The sequence below is a fragment of the Sturnus vulgaris genome, chromosome 2 (assembly GCF_052056855.1).
Source record: "Sturnus vulgaris isolate bStuVul1 chromosome 2, bStuVul1.hap1, whole genome shotgun sequence".
NCBI classification, from domain to species: Eukaryota; Metazoa; Chordata; class Aves; order Passeriformes; family Sturnidae; genus Sturnus; species Sturnus vulgaris.
The window spans coordinates 15968285-15985832 of record NC_142244.1 but is presented as its reverse complement, the minus strand read 5'-3'; the positions used below and the strand labels follow the sequence as shown (position 1 = coordinate 15985832).

At 40.8% G+C, this 17548-nt stretch overlaps 1 protein-coding gene and 1 long non-coding RNA gene across 2 annotated transcripts in view; one reads left to right on the top strand and one right to left on the bottom strand.

Annotated features, from left to right (window-relative positions):
• Positions 1 to 8075: 8075 nt before the first annotated feature.
• On the top strand, positions 8076 to 13245 carry LOC148224631 (uncharacterized). Its single transcript, XR_015800443.1, has 3 exons — positions 8076 to 8216; positions 11701 to 11779; positions 12478 to 13245. It is a non-coding gene; the product is annotated as an uncharacterized LOC148224631 (long non-coding RNA).
• Positions 13246 to 14923: 1678 nt separating this feature from the next.
• LOC106862202 (uncharacterized) overlaps positions 14924 to 17548 on the bottom strand; it is a 94247-nt gene continuing 91622 nt past the window's right edge. Inside the window, exon 17 of the mRNA XM_088157840.1 lies at positions 14924 to 17305. The gene's annotated coding sequence lies outside the window, so the exon portion shown is untranslated. The remainder of the gene's footprint in view (positions 17306 to 17548) is intronic.

Here is a 17548-nt window from a genome sequence, read left to right as displayed (position 1 = left end):
AGTTACAACTCTTCCTCTCAAAGTTTTTTAAAGAGCTAGAACAAAAGTCTAATTTTTAACTAATCTAAAATTTTATTTTCTCTTTCAGTAAGCAGAGAAGGGAAGTAACTTGTTTTCCCTTCATTCCTCTTTAGGGATGTGACTTCACATTTTTTCCTGTTTCTGTGGCATGTAACAGTTTTACATGTGGAACAACAGTCACCTGTAAAATCAGTCAACTGGGAGGTATTTTGCAGCTTCAGAAATACTACTTTAGGCAACATTCCACTTCTTATTCCTCAGTGGGTCAGTTAACAAGCTTTGGTGTCAAGGACTCTTTTAGAAGAGTTTGGCCCATATGGCTGCTGCTGGTGGCTGTAACAGGACTGGGCCAGCTGGGGAATCTGTGGTGTAAATATAGACAAATGGGAATGATGGAGTTGCAGAAAAACAAAGAACTTTTAATGTATAAAATAATAAACGTGGAAAAACCTCATGGTACAATGGTAACCTCCAAAAACCTCAAAACCTGGAAAGCACAGAGGTGTATAGATGGGGTGGAGGGCACAGGATCCAGACAATCATGAGGACAGGGAACAAAACCATAAATGTAGCTGGCAGCCAGCCAAGCATATATCAAAAGCAAGAACAACAAACACCTTATTTGTCACACACTAGTTAACATATTAATTCCCATGAGACAGCTCTTCTTTTTATTCTCTCACCACGATGTTAAAGGACATCCTTTCTCCTAGCCAGGTGTCTCCCAGGGTTTGAAGCTGAAGCTCTCTGCATCTGCAGGTGAAAGCAGCTCCCTGTCCACCCCAATTTCCACAGGCCCATAGTTTAATACCTCACAACATGAAAATACACTTGGTGAAATATATGTGATGAGATGTGTTGAGCAGAAACTACCCTCTTTATAAAGCTCCAAGAATGGCTTTATCTCAACCTAGGAATGTAAGACAAGGCTCCACTTCTTTGCCCCTCTCATCAAATCCATGTCCCTGTCCAGCAATTCCAAAGCAATTGCCCTATATACATATATATACGTATATATATACATATATATACACATATATATATCCTATATATATATATATATACACACACACACACATATATATCCTATATATATATATATATATATATATACACACATCTATGTAGGGTATATATAAACAATAGAAGTCTGGGGCTTGATTTGCCATGGAACAGCATGGATGTTGATGGAACAGCAACCCCATTTTTGTTTACTCTTTATAATTTTACTAAAATATCTCTTTTTTCCTCATCTACTAGCAGCAAATTTAAATGTAATATACCTTCAGCTTCCTTTTTTCCCTCTTTTCATTAAGGGCAAAAAGAGTTTCTCTTATTGTTCCCAACAATAGGATCTATGATAGAAATTCTCAGGTTGTTGTGCAGACGGCCTACAGCTTCATTTACTCTTTCATCCCCACCTGAGCCTGACATTACAAATATCCTGCCTTTTCAGTGCAGCTGAATGAAAAATAATCTCGGTGTATTACGGGTAGAGCCAAGAAATAATACTTGGAGGAGCAGGAGAGGGAGGGAAGGATAGATAAATGCAGAGAAGCAGGAAGAGGGAAGAATAGACAGAGAGCAAGAGCCATTTACATCCAGCTCCTGAATTTCTTCCTGATAAGCAGCTAAAGCAGTGCGGAGCTGGAGGAGCAGCAGCTCTGTGCCCCCTAAGCAGTTGCAGCTGAAATAGCCAAATGTTTTTGTCCAGATCCTGTGCTTCATTTTTTGGCTCTGCTGCTCCAGCTGCTGCTTTCTCTTCCATCACTGACTCCAGCTCAGGCTGTGGTAGCAGGGAAGCTTCCCCCTCTCTCTATGTTTCCAAATGATGGCTCTGCCACTCCTTTTTGAGTTTTCACCTCCTCTGCCGTTGTTATCCTTGCTGTGGCCACATTCTTCGGCAGCAGGGGGATTTCATGCCTACACTTCTGGAGTGTCCTTAAAGTACACATCTCTTCTTCTGGGGTGTTGCTGATATAGTGAACTAGTAGAAGTCAGACTGCTTTTTATTATGATTCTCTAATAATTTTAATTATAAGATTGTGCTTTTAATTATGAGCTTGTTTAGGGATCCCCCTTCTGAATGGATTTTAGCACAGAAGCCTTGGTTGCCAACCAAAAGGGTCTTGAAAGTGTCCCTGCTGTTCAGTGAACCTCTAAGTCAGTACATGCAGGATGCAGCTACTCTTTATTCATGTTTATGTCTCATGGAATCAAAGAGGGAGAAATAGATTTTCTAATTCAAAGAGAGACTGTAGAGTTATATGTTGGCAGAATGTTACATAAATGTGTTCTGGATGCAGTTTAGTCTCTTATATCAGCAGAATTTGATGAATCCGTTTTCATTAGCTATCTTGACTGAGGATGGATTATTGCACATTTCCTGTAAGCAGCTTAATTTTTATTGTTCTATGACATTCCTTGCTTAGCATAAAAAATGAAAAGCAGAATGGCATTAAAAAAAAGCCAAGAGCTCTCATCAGTAGCTGTGGGGGAGTATTTTCAATCCTAACATGACAAAGATGCCTTATATATGAAATCATGTGTAAATTTCTGGATTTTTTTCCAGAAAACCAACTTACTTCTAACGAATAGCTCTAAGAGCCACTATACTGCATTAAGGGAGAAATAGCCTAAGTGCACAGTGCTTGGAGAGACAGAAAATATGGGACTTCTTTATTAATATAATGACCCATTTATAAAAAGCAAAGCATCAACAGCTTGCTGTTCTGAAGCAAAAGGATACACAACATAACCTTTATGGTATGGGTTTGCTGTTCTGGATTAGCCTAGAAGGGAAAATAATTACTGTTAAAGTGCTAAAAGACAGTGTCCTTGTCCCCAGCAGTTGGTCTAAGATTATGGATGTCCCAGAAGTTTTTTAACTTGTAGCTGACCATGAAGGAAATAATTTACTTTCTGTGAAGTGTAATTACTAGCTAAGAAAAAAATCTGTAGATAATCTTATCTATTGAAATAGTTTTAGATGTGACCACATAAATCAGGGTGAGAAATGCTGCATTTTGGCTTTTCTTTTTCTCCTTGTGGGATGCAAATGGCCAGGTCACACCTTAATTTAATCTTGTTAGCAGCAACTGATGGAGATCATGAATGATTTTAATGATTTTAATTGCCCTACTGTCTAAACACTATACAAAGGAAGTGTCACTCTGTGCATTATCTGTAGATATCCCCTATTTGCTGCTCTCAGAAACTGCAGGCTGAGCAGATGGATCTTTGATCTGGCCTGGTATAATTATTCTTTTACCTGGCTGTTAACACAGTGTATTTTACAGTGCTTGGATAAACGTGCCAGCATTTCTGATTCAAATACTCATGAATAAGATTTTCCTGTGTTGTCTGCAGGAAGTCATCTGCAAGAGACACAGAAAGTTGCGTTTTGTGAATTTTAGTAGTAAAATTAAATAAAGAGATTTGTGTTGCTTTAATTTTCCTTTCTTCAGTGAGAGAGGAAGAATTAAAACTCAGGGAAGCTTAAACTGTGGGATACCTTTTCCCTTTCTATTTCTGAGTATTCTGGCCAAAAGACCAACCCAAACCTGTTTGGATGGATGTGACAGTTTAAGCTTGTCTCAGAATTATAATCCTCATGCCAAGTGAGCCGGATCCATGGATTTTCCCACTCAAAGAAAATCCATTTTCAGATGAGATAAATTTTCTCACTCTTCTTTGCAGGGAGTGTCTGTGAAACTATTAAATAAGGTGTCCAATAGCAACTTGTCACCAGGGAGAAAAGATGAATAAGAAATATGTTTGTCTTTAAAATATTTCGGTTCTTAGGAGAGCAGAATATAGAGATTCTACCTTTTAATGAGCAATCCCTTATACCTATGTTGATTTTACTGGTGTTAGTAAAGCTCTGTTTGGCATAAGAAAAAATCCAATTGCACATATCTCTTTCCAAGGAATCTGTTTTAGAGCTGATTCTTTCATTAGGAAAGGGAGAGGAAAGGAAAAAGAGTTATTGGTGGCTTATGAACCAGACCTGCTGTTCAGATAGCATCAAATTCACAAAATCTAATTTGAACAGATGTTGTCTGGCTAGGAGTGTTAGGAAATGTTGTCAATTACTCTTTTTTCCATGTCCCATTACTGGGGCATGTGGACTAAGTCACTCTGTTGTCTGTAACCTTACAGATGAACGTGCAATGAAATTCCCAGGCTGCAGTTCCCAGCTGAAGAAAGTTCAGACATCAGGTAGGAGTGTTCTTGGAGGTCATGTATTGCAAGAAGTTTGTCAGGAATAATGATCCAAATCTGGATTCCTTTGCTGCCACACACAGCCTCTTATTATTCACACTGAATTAAAGGTTGTCAGTGCAGCGGGCATCAACAGCAACCAAATTCTTGTTTCATGTTTTAAAAATACAAAAGAAAAAATGTTTATCTTTCTGGTTGTTCTGTGCAAATGAAAGGAAGGCAGTGCATTTCTACTGCACTTGCACTTTCTGTGACTTGGGTATTTGAGAATATAATTTAGGCATTTGCTTTGCATATTCTGACTGAGTTCAATCTTAGTTTTGGTTCTGCCACTGGAGCTGTGGTGTTGGCCCACATCCACCAATGAGTTTGAGAGCAGTTCTGCTGAGCATTGCTTCACTTAAATTTCAGGGAGCTAAAATTCCAGGAGTGGAACTTGGAAGTCCATGCAGGTGCTCAAAGTGCCTGCACAGTGCACAAGGGGCATGTCCCAAAAGAGAACTGGGGGACAGCAGGAGCAGGTCGTGCAGGAGAGCCCAACTGTGCATTCTGGAACTGCAGGAAACGTGGCCCAGGTGTAGTCTCTGCTCATAGATTTATTTTCAGTGGAGTCCCAGGCTGAGTTACCTCAACAGCATCTCAGGCAGGTGGTCTGTGGATGGCAGTGCTGGGGAATCTTGGGGTTTGTTCCTAAAGCCAAGGATTTCAATGTCTCCTGCTGTGTGGTGCATCACAAGTCACCTCCAGGCTGTGAGCAGTGTCTCCTCAGGGAAATGTCATTACCATTTGGCTACCACATAACTCTTCTGGCTACCCACTCAGGGAATATTTCAGCTCCTCAAAACTCCAGCACTTCAGGAGAGGAGTGCCTGTGGCTAAGCCCTTCTCTAGGGAGGCAGCTGTGAACACAGCTGGGGACCACAGTTCAGGATTGCAAGAGGTGTGGCCTCCACCCCTTCTGAAGGTTTGTTTTTAACAGGGAAAGCCCTGTAGCTGCTGTGCAGTTGTGTTTTAGGATCCCTCAGCAAATTGTAGCCCTAGAGGAGTTGGTTTGTAGAGCAAAACTGTTGGTGCAGAGGAGCCAGCAGTCACAGAGGTGGAGGGGTGTCCCTCTGGACTGGCTGTGTGCAGAGAGCCCAATAGCTCTGGAGATCCCCAGATGCACACTCTGCCCTCATCCTTTGGGACACTGTGTGTGTGCTGTCACATTCCCGGTCTGGGCTGGAACACCAGTGCTGACACAGGCAGAGGCAGAGTGCTCATGAGACAGTGCTCCCCAGGCAGGAGATAAAATAGCTGCATCACTCCACAGAGCATGGAGATGCTTGTGGTGTTCTACTCCTGGAGCATTCAAACTGCACATCTGGATTTCACACTGGAATGGCCTGGCAGAAGTGGCATATTCAGTGCTTCTCTGGGATGTAGTCCTCGCTTTAGTCACACTTTGGTTCACTTGTCTGTAAAGTTCTATTCTCTTGTTCTTATCTCCAGGATCCAGGGGCAATCCAGGAAGGATATTGAGATTATATAGAAAAACTATTTTTTTTATTTCTCATCCTCCCATTTAGAAAAATAGCAGGGTTACAATCGTTAGACTTTTCTAAATGTTCAGTACAGGAGATGAGCCTCCTTCCAGCAAGAAAATATGAACTGCTGGTGTAACCAAACGGTTTTGAACTGGGCAGTTTCTGCTGTGGCAGATTGCCAGTAAGTGATGACATGGGGTTGGCATGGCACTCCTGACTCTGGCCTTTTCCCAGACCTGAATGCACACTGGGAATCCTGGGGGTTTTTTTTGCTGCAAACAATTAGAAAGGCATACCATGTTTCAATCCAGCAGCTCAAAAAAGGATGATTCAACATTTCTGTCATTACCAATTCCCTCTTCTGCAATTCAAACCAAAGATTTAAATTTAAATCCAATACAGCTAAAACAGAAAAAAAATCTTGAACCAAAATTTCAGGAAAGTAGGAAACCAGGACCTCAGTTTTCTTTTTACTGCAGGGGTCATTGAAAGCAAATGAGCTATGCTGTACTGATGATGAGGAATCCTTCTATCCCTTCATGTCCATCTATTTTCCAGCATATTCTATTCCATTTCTATTTTCTATTATCTCCCTTGCACTCACCTACAAAAGGGATTTAAACTCTATGACTTTACTCAGCCAAACCCTCCCCTCTCTGTCCAAGGCTTTCTCCAGCCAGACACACCCAGAAGCTCCAGCACTGTGCTGATTAGGATGTGTTACTATTGCTTCCTACCCCTCTGAAATCATGTATGCACCACTCTGTCCATCACACATTAAAAAAACCCTAGCTAGGGTACAGCTGTAGGGCATTTCTAAAGCAGTGAATGAAAATAAATACAAGGGTTGATGAAAAAATAATGAAATAATATAATATTTTTGTTCAAAATCTGTGTTATCATTTGCTTAATGTAGACCCACTCTTAGTTTACAATTTAAGCAATTGCCCCATTTAAGTATTTTAATTTGGCCTTCTTTAATTTCCCCTCAGCTACCCTAAGTCAGAACACAGGAGGAAATTGCATCACTCATATGAGAAAGATGTAACTGCAGATACTTTGCCCAATGGACACATGTGCTTGTCCTCCCCTTGTGCCAATTTTGTCTCTAATTGTTAAAAATACCTGTCACAAGGACTGTGTGTTTTGATGGGGTGGGTTCTCAGAAGCTGGTATGTGAACTATTCTGTGGATTATTTCTCATGAGCTTCTGCTAAACTCAGCTGGTCTGCACTCTGAGCAAATAAATCCTTTTATTTGGCAGACTTTAGAGAGAAAAGAAAGAGAGGGAAATAGGGGCCATCAGACTGTTCTGGAACAGGAACATCCAGAATGGTAACAAAAAATGTTGCTGCTGTGTTGCACAATTATTAGAATTGCTCCCCATCAAAGGTCAGAAGCATTAACCACGTTGGCAACATTTATAAATAGACCCTTTATGGAGTTTTACCTAAAGTGAGATGAATAAACACTTTGACTCAGGAAGACCAATTAGAACCAGTAGGATCTTTTAATTTAATAGCTGCATTAGGCAAGATTGAATGAATGTTGGTACAGACATAGAACACTCGACAATTTCACTGCTTATGGAGTCTGAAATAAAATACAATTTCAGCTTGATCAGAGAAGGCCACAGAACAGGCGGTCCTGGTGCAGCCCTGGAAGAGAAGGAAAGCAGAGAAAACTTTTCTAGCCCCAACAGAGCCCTGTGACAAGCATTGCACCTCTTGCCATTAAGGTCTGGAGGGATGATCTCTGTATCCACTGGGATAAAGTGACCCAAAAAATGACTGGAAGCTTAAACCTGCTGCACAAATGGCATCCAGTGGGGTCCAGACTGCATTCTGCCAGGAATTTAGGATGCAGGCTTTTCTAGCACACCATTTGCAGTGTTTGCTATTGCATTCTGGTTAAAGATGCTCATAAAGTACTCAGAAGCCAGGAAAAGTTAAAATTAAGTGTGACTTGGGCACGTTAATTTGTTCCACTTTGTCCCTGCCTAGGATGCATGAACGATAAATGTTTTGTTCAATCTAGGTTTGAACCGGCTACTGCCAGTGAGAAAAGACTAACAAATAAAAAATTACTACTAGGATTAATTACTTTGGAATTACTAGGAAGAGCATTCCTTGTCTTTCTGGGATGTCAGGTGGAAGACAAAAACCAGCTCTGTCTCTATAGAAGCATCTTAACTTTAGTTTCAGTTTTTTTCATTGTGACAAGGAAAAGTAACATAGCTTAATAGTTCTTGTTCTCAGTCTCCTCCTTAAGGTTTTTTTTGGTGAGAAGCCCTTGTGATGAAGATGCACAGTCATTCGTAGCTCTGCATTCTCCCACTGCAATTAAATGTTAGATGGTAGGAGGAAGCTACTAACAGAGTCATGTTTGGAGATTGTTTGAGGTTGTTTTAGTGTGAAGAATGGGAAATATGCTCTAAATGCAAAGGTAAATTTACAAAAATTTTTTAAAATTGGGGTAAATTTCATTTTTTCCTTTTAGTTCTTTTCATTCCAGTAACATGGGTCAGGTCAGTAAGAATGAAAAGAAATTAAGAGGGGATTGTTGAATGCAAGCATTGACTCGATGCCAGGAGTTGATTTGGCTTCATTTGGTTAAACATCCCTCTTGTGGAGAAGAAATTGCTTCAAAGGAGGTACAGTCTTCCATATGCTTAGTGGTCTTCAGAGCTGATGATCAGTTTGTTAAAAAGGAAACTGAGACTTCAAAATCTACTTTCACTCAGAATGGCTTTACTGTATTTTTTTCTTTGTGTCATACTTGAATTCATCAATCACTTAGATGGCTGGTTTTTGCTATTCAGAGTGTTTTCTCGGTTTTTTTTACTATACTCCCCTTCTAGACACTTTTCCCTGCTTTCATTTACTTTCTTTCAACTCCTTCCTAGCCAGAGGGACTAATAATACATTTTTAGTATGGTTAAAACTACCACAGAATTATGGTGTGTTGCTTTTCTTACATTAATGTAGAAGAATCAATTCCCCTTCTCTTGCCCTTCCTCTCACCTTTGAAGGTTCCTGATCCACCGAAGTGGTGCCATACTCTTGTAGCCAAATCTTCTTCATTTGTCCATCTGCTTTGATACGATTGCAGAATTGAAACAGACAGGACATAACAGATTGTCCCAATTTATTTTTTCAGCCGTAGGTTACAGACAGATTTTAAACGTAGAGTACAGCCTAGAGCCAGTGTTTGTCAGCATGTAAGCCATTTTAAGAAGGATAATCAGTTCTAAGGATTTCACTTTTAATTCTTTTTTAGCCTAAGCTTTTGAAACAGCTAATCATTTTGGTTGTCAGACTTGAGAAAACTGAGAGTACTGTGAATTTCTAGAAAATGTGAAGCACCTCTATGCTGAAAAGGAGGCTTGCTTATTGTTTCTTAGGACAGGTGTTTTAGGAATTGAATTGGAATTTGGGTCACCTGTCTATTTTGGAAACACAGGCTCCACCACAGCATCCTGCAGTTGCCTGTGTTCAGACTTTAAAAGTGGCTCACTGAGAGTTACTTTGTTACTTACATAGCTGAGACAGGCGACAAAACATTCAATTCAAATTGATGAGCCCAAATTTGTCTCCTAAACAACTGGGGAGAATGAATTAGGGAGTGATATAATCTTCTAAATTGCATCTATTATGATATGATAATGCAACATGCCAGAAGGAGTATGGAACTCTCATAAAGGCTCTTAATTTAAATTTGCTTTGAGTTGGCAAAACACACACAAAACCAACATACTCAATTTAACTCATTTAAACAATGTCAGCATTTAATTAGACTAAGAGGATAAAGTGATGGGATGTTGCAGTTCAAATTTCCATGAAATTTTACTAATCTAGGGGCAAGAACTTATAGCACTTGGAACGTAAAATAAAGTACTAAATTTAAAATCTAACCCCATGCATATTAGCATAATTAAAATGCCAAACTTTAAAATGCAATTATCAAGTAATAGGAATGCCATGCATCTGTAATGCTAGAATTTCCTTAAAGCACATTAAGGACATGCAACACTCAGCAGATTCCTAACTACTACTTAATTATCCTTGCCACTTATTGCTGCAAAGATGGAGAGTATGGAAAAGATACACATTTACCTAACCAAAAGAAGGATTAAGAGATTTTCTTTTGTAGTTCTAATACAGATAGATTTTTAATATCTGCTGTATACCTTGCTCAGTGAGCAACTAATGAAATAATCTGCAAATCTAAATTTTAGAACTGTCCTTTGAATACTTTAGCTAACATCAAGCACCCTCTATTGCATGGATCTCTGTTGCCTTTGTACAAAGCTCAGTGTAAGAGCTCCAGGGTGCTCCTTAAAAGCTGTTTTGATTTTGTACTCACCAACGTGTTGACTTTAAAAAGACAGACTTACCTTTAACAGAGTATTCCTTTTGACAGCATCTCCTTTATAATCAGTTTTGCAGTTCCTAAGAAGAAGATTCAAGTTTTCATATTATTCTAATCCCTTTCATGTAATTATTATAGGTTTTGTGTTAATTTAGAGGCTAATGTCCTTCCTCTTAAAGCTTTTAGGGATAGTTATATGTTTGAATCTTGTGATTTATTTTTTCCCTCTCTGACTTCTCTAAAAATAATGGGAAATTTGATGTTCTGCTATTACAGCATTTAAGATTAGAAATAGCTACCTAAGATAAGCACAGGTTAAGAGGTCTCTCTTGAGATGTTTTCCACTATCAAATACTTATCTCACACAGTATGGCTGTGCTCCAAAGGAGGTGGGAGGTGGGAAAGAAGGATGTCCTGAGAAATTACATCTGCAATTATTTTGTGAAGTGTCTTCCCCCTCTGGTGTCTGGACTTGTGTGTGCCTGGTGTTGTTACCTGACCAGGAGAGCTGGGATGTCTGGATCTCATCCCTTGCATAGGGAACATCCTGGTGGAATTCAGGTGTGAGCTTTCAGGGTCCCCAGGTTGTGGTAGCCAAGCCTTGTCTTGGGAGAAGACTCGTGGCAGTCACTGAAGACCTGGTTTCAGATTTTCTGATTCTAGATTTCAATGTCTTCACATCTGTGCTGCTTATAAGATTATGAAGTCTTTATGCTGCAAAGATTAAAGATGAATAGGAAATAAGGGTAAAAAAAAAAAAAAAAAAAAAGAGAAAAAGAAAGAAAACCTTTGTAAGGCAGCAATACACCAGAAACAGCAATAGAGGAATTTTGCTGAGGGGAAATGTTTTTTGTTAAGAAAAAGATAATGACATGTGGGAAATGGGGTTTGCCACAAAAACCTCAATCTCTCTCCACACTTGTTAATTTAATTTAGCTGTGTGTCTCCTCTGTACTGCCTCCACTTTGAATACAGACAGGTAAGAGGCTGAGTTATTTCCTTCAGCACCAGCCCAGAGATTCTCTGAGCTGTGCTGGCCTCAGCTCCTGGAGCACTCTCTCTGTTCTCAGGGCAGGTATGAGACATTAATTTCAAGAGACAGCTGGCTTATGCCTTAGTGCTGGATTGCATTTCTCTTATCACAAATGCTGCAGAGAAGTGGTGAAAAACTTATTCACGTTATAAAAGTAGTGCCCATATGAAAGACTCAGAGCCTGCACCAAATGTGTTGTTTCAGCTCAGGCACCTGGAACAGGCACAGTGAATGAGAATGGAAGAAAGAAATTCTTCCATTAGACATTGGTCAGGAGTTCATTAAATTTTCCCTTAGATTCACTGGACTGATGAACACAATTAGCAGCTGCTTCACTGGAAAGAGTTTTCACTCAGTTATTTCTTTCATTTCAGACTTGGGCTCATTTGATAATTATTTTTACATGCTGACTTTCACATCGTTGACTGTTCTTCCCAACTTTGTAGTGTAGTGACAAAGAAATTATAGCAAAGTCAAGCCATTGATTTTTACTTTTTTCTTCCTTACTTTTTTTTGCAAGTGCAGTGATTTCCCTCGCCATGCTGAGATGTGTTCTACATCCTTCCCAGGACAATGGATGTATTTGATCAAATCCATCACCCAGGTAAGCCAGATGAAACATCTACTGCTGTTCAGAAAATAGATTCTGCATTGATTTAACTACTAGAAAAGCAAATCTCCATTATTTCAAAGAGCAGTAAAATTGCCATCAATGCTCATTTCCTATCAGTGTGGGACAGATAAAGCACTGAAGTGGAAGTCAGAAATCTATCAAATGGCTCATTGACTTGGGCCAGTTTAGAACGGTTTTCCTTGTGCTTCTTGGCTGTGTGACTACTGTAATAGCTCTGTGGAGGAGAAACCATTTCTGTACTTGTTTGTGCAAACTCTGCTTTGCTTGGAGTCTCCAGGTAACTTAAAATACTCCTCATTTAAACGAAGCCATGAAAAATTGCAGCTCCCACCTGTTTCCTTCCAATTCCACAGGAGCAAATAGCTTTGGCTGATAGCAAGTGCAGTTCTGTGGCATGGACTAAAATGATGTGCAGTTCGAGTTGCTGTATCCTGTGGCCTCAGGCTGTATTTACTTAGGAGCTACTGCTTTAAGTCTTCTAAAACAAAAAACGTGTATTATTCCTGTCAAAATGAGCTGACCAGCTTTGGCGATATTAAGGTGGGTAAATAGCTGGTGTGTGGATAAAATTAATGGAATAATATTGGATTGCTGAGAATTCAGTTAAAGAGTAACCAGGGTGCTGAAATCTTGAGATGTTTAATCCATCGTTCCATCTTCATGTCCAGGGAGCAAGTGCTTCTGGAGAGTGCCAGAGGACAGCAAGATCTCACATCAGAAATCCAGCACAGCTGGGGACAGCATCCTTCTCTTGAACCACCATGTCCTTACAGCTCTGGGGAGCCAAAATGAACCCATGTGCCACCAACATCTCCACTGGCTTCAGCACAATACCAGTCAGTGCCAAACTATGAGACCTGAAGTCCTAATCTTGCTTTCCATCCCCATCCCCCAATTTTTTTCCCCCTATTTCCCAGCGTATTGTGTATTTCTTCCCTTTTATCCCCCTCTTACATTTTTTTCAGGCATTGGGCCTTGGTAGCTAGGGTTGTTTTATGGCATGTCAGAGAGCCTGTGCTCACAAAAGCTGCTTGAGCAAAGTTTTAAATAATCTGATTTGGGAGGTTTGTCAGATCCAATCACAAAAGGTAAGACCTAGTGCTGGGAACTTGCCATTCTCTGATTGCAAGTGAGACACAGCCTCAGAAAGAGCAGATGCATTTTTTAAATCTCCACAGTTCTTTTTAGTTTCTGCCCTTTTTGGGCTTGCTTTGTCTTTGAGGAAAGATGATCGAGCTGGACTAGAAACAGCAGTGGCAAAAATGCATCCAGCTCACTTCAGCATCTGTTTTTCTTTACCATCAAAAGGACCATTAGGTATTTCCCTTGTTAGCAACCTCTGGTAGATTTGCCAAACACCATCCTTTGTGTGTTAAAACTCTAGTGACAAAATAGAAGGGGAATAACAGAGGCTGAAAAAAACACTTAATTCTCTACCTCCCATGTGTTTTCCTTTCATTACATTGTGAGTTTAATGTGCTTGTCAGGAGTAATTTGCACAGAACAGTAAATAAATATTTTTAGTGTTCCTTGCTCTGAGTGTTGGGGTTGAATATGGAGTTGTTTCATGTCTTTGCAGTAAATATTTGAAAATGTCACTGTTGCTGGAGATTAGGGAAAGAGATGATAAAGTTTTATGGCTTCCTCAGAAACAGAGGATTCCTTTGAGATTGGGGGGAATAGGTGAACTGTCAATATATACTTGCCCAAAAAATCCACAGACACCAGAGGTTTATGTCCAAAAAGGAGATTGAGGAGTCCTGCAACTTTGAATAAAAGACTCAAATGACCTCAAGTAACCCCTGTGACCCAAAGTAACCCCATCAGGGCCTGACATGACCTCAAATGACCCCCAATGACCTCAAGTAACCTCAGACAGAGCCTCAAATGACCTTAAGTAACCTCTGGATCACAAAAAAAAAAGTGCTCAAATGACCTGAAGTAACCCCTGGATCAATTAAAAAAGATACCAATGACCTCAAGTAACCCCTGTGACCTCAAGTAACCCCACCAAGGCCTGAAATGACCTCAAGTAACCTCAGATGGAGCCTCTAATGACCTCAAGTAACCCCCAGAAGAACTTAAAAATGCTCAAATGACCTCAGGTAACCCCTGTGACCTCAAGTAACCCCTGGATTAATTAAGAAGTACTTCAATGACCTCTAATAACCCCTGGATCACCTAAAAAAAAGATACCAATGACCTCAAGTAACCCCTGTGACCCAAAGTAACCCCGATTGGGGCTCAAATGACCTCAAGTAACCCCCAGATCAATTTAAAAATACATAAATGACCTCAAGTAACCCCTGGACCACCAAAAAAATAGTTCAATGACCTCGAGTAACCCCTGAATCAATTTTAAAATTTGCAAATGACCTCAAGTAACCTCAGACAGAGCCTCAAATGACCTCAAGTAACACCTGGATCAATTAAAAAAGATGCAAATGTCCTCAAGTAACCCCTGTGACCTCAAGTAACCTCAACTGGGGCTCACATGACTTCAAGTAACCCCAAATTACCTCGAGTAACCCCCTGATGAACTTAAAAATGTACAAATGACCTCAAGTAACCCCATCAAGGCCGAAATGACCTCAAGTAACCCCTGGATCAATTTAAAAAGACATAAATGACCCCAAGTAACCCCTGTGACCTAAAGTAACCCCGAATGGGGCTCAAATGACCTCAAGTGACCCCCAATGACCTCAAGTGACCCCGATCAGAGCCTCAAATGACCTGAAGTAAACCCCAGATCAATTAAAAAATGCATAAATGACCTCAAGTGACCCCTGTGACCCAAAGTAACCCCATCAAGGCCTAAAATGACCTCAAATGACCCCAATGACCTCAAGTAACCCCGATCAGAGTTTCAAATGACCTGAAGTAACCCCTGGAATACTTAAAAAATACTCCAATGACCTCAGCTAACCCCTGTGACCTAGACTAACCCCATCAGGGCTGGAAATGACCTCAAGTAACCCCCAATGACCTCAAATAACCCCTAGAATAATTTTAAAGCTGCTCCAATGACCTCAAGTGTCAGGTTCCTCTCTTGGAACTCCACGGTGTTCTAGTAATGAATGACCAGGAACAAAATTAAGTCAGCCGAGACAAACATTGTATCTGAGAAGTGTTTATTGGTAAGCAAAAAAGAAAAAAAAAAAGAAAAAAAAAAAAAAAAAAAAAAAAGGAGTTACTCTACTAAAGAGGAAAAAGATCAAGTTGAAGAAAAATGGGAAAGGAATGGGGAGGAGACAGAGAGAAAAGGACGGTGAGATACCACTTGGGGTTGGGGAGTGCTGTCAATGTTCTCGAGGTGGGAACTCTAGGGACCTCAAGTAACCCCTCTCAGGGTCTCCAATGGCTTCAAGTATCCTGAAATGGCCTCAAGTAACCCCTGTGACCTCAGGCAGCCCCTGAGGTTCTGCACCATCCCACAGCAGCACATGAGAACCAGGCTGGCAGGGACAGGGATGCAGATCAGACTCTCCCTCAGCTTCCCTCCCAGCCTGGTCCCTCCATCCATCTTCTTCTCGAGGAGCTGGCTCCTCAGCAGCAGGATCTGAGCAAGCCCAGAACTCACCTGGCTCATGGCAGCCATTCAGTTTTGCTGCACAGTCAGTACAGAGTCTTAAACTGGGCTAAAAAAGCCAAAAATGATGAATGTTGTTACACAGAGAAAAAATACAGAACAAATCAGTGGACACAAGCCAGCTGACTGCTCACATCTCATTCTTCCTGGCCTCTCCCAGCCCTGTGCAATGTTTGAAGGGAATGGCAGAGGCAGCTACAGGTATCACACACACAGTGCTAATTCCCCTGCACACCTACATTCAACAAGAGTGCTCGAATCAGTTGCACCTGCTCATCTTTCCCATTTAGCAAAGGAACATCTCAACAATTGTTCCCCTGTTGGAACCCTTGAAACTGAGAGTTTTGAGCTTTCTGTGCTTTCTGGCACTGACCCTCAAGAAAACACTGCTTTTAACCTGAGGCCTTGGAGAAGGCTTCCAAAATTGAGTGATAAAACTAAAATCACTAGTGTGTAGTTTGACTGAAAGTGTGTAATATTGCATAGTGGAAAATTTAAAATTTAAGGCTTTAAAATATAGTTATGTGTATGGAGCAAAATAGAAGTTTTAAGGCAGAGGTTTCTTTCTTCTCCACCGTCTTCTTCACTGGTCTAAGTAAAATCTTGTTTAATTAAATAGAGAATTCTGCATTGCAGGTCATGAGTGTTTGGTTATTGGGTCAAAAGTAAAAATAATTTAAGTAGCTTTTCTTAATTAACAGTTAAGCCTTAAAAGACTTTGTAACAAGAGAAATATACCACCATTTCATCCTTTTTAGGTTGTTAGCTAAAAGTGCTCTAGCATTCACTGTAACATAGATAAAACTTAATAAACTTCTAAGACCAAACACAAAATTCCATCTCTTGACCTTTTAATCCCACCTCTAGCAAAAAAAAAAAAAAAAAAAAAAAAAGATAAAACACAATATTCCCCTTTGGCATAAAATTCAAATCAGACAGAGAAGTTCCTGTGTCTACCAGGAAACATTTCTTGGTCCAGTGAGGGCTCCAGTGTGGTGAACCCCTGGTACAGCAGCAGATCCTGACAGCCTTAACAATCCATTTCTAATGTCATTTAATCCATTTCTAATGTTATTTTTACAAATGACACATTGATTCCTTCCCAGCTGTCCTGGTGGCTGCTCCCTGCACTTTTTCCTGTTGTGCCATTATCCTTGCCTGAACTTTTACCTTCTCCTCATCCCTTCTTTCATATCTTTTTGTACACATGAGATGCCTTTCTAACCAGTTCCTGGAAGGGCTGGCTCTGCCCCTGCTCCTCCTGCCTGTGAGCTCTCACCCCTCACCTCAGCTCTCCTCACTATAGAGAATCCCCATTAAGTCCTGAATAGCAAGCAGGCAAACCCAGATCCTCCAGCCTGCCTCCATAATGGCCTGGGGAGGGCTGGAGGTGTAGGGACAATACCTCCCTCTTTCCCCTCTCCTGGAAGCCAGGAATACAGAAGACTTTGCAGCTGGCCCTCTATTAGACTGCAGATTTTGAAGATAAGGCAGAGAAATTCTCACTGTTCTTGCCTTACCACACCTTCACCTGCTGCTATTTGCATTAGCAGTATTTCTCCACACTCCCCTTTGACCCATCCTTTCCCAAACCACCACCATATTGCCCCCTCTGGACATCCACATCCTTAACTTCCTCTGGGAGAACGTGAAACCATCTCAACATTCTCCCAAAGGACCCATCAGAGGTATTTTGGGATCATCATCCCTATAGTCAAGACCCTTTTACAATTCTCCCTTGTTGCCCACCCGGGGCATCCTGCCATGTTTTGCTCCCCAAAATTGCACTCACAGGTGAGATTTGCTGAGATCTTTCCTGACATTCCCTCAGTGCCCCCTCTGGGCATCCAGGTCCAGGAGAGTCTTCAGGGACCCCCTGGTCCTCCTCTCATCTGTCTCCAGGAAGCCTGAGGGAGTATGAAAAAAGACAAGGAAATCGTTTGAGGGCTAGAGAACTTTTTCTTTAGTTTGGGAAGAAAAGCAGCTGCACTGTGATGTGATTACAGTTCTGAAAGCACCAGAACAAATGTCTGGATTTGGGAGCTAGAGAACATCCAGGTAGAAACCCACCATTGCAAGCAGAGCATCTCCATCATCCTGGCTGTTTTGGGGGGTATGGATTCAAAACAAATCCTAAAGGCAAAAACCCC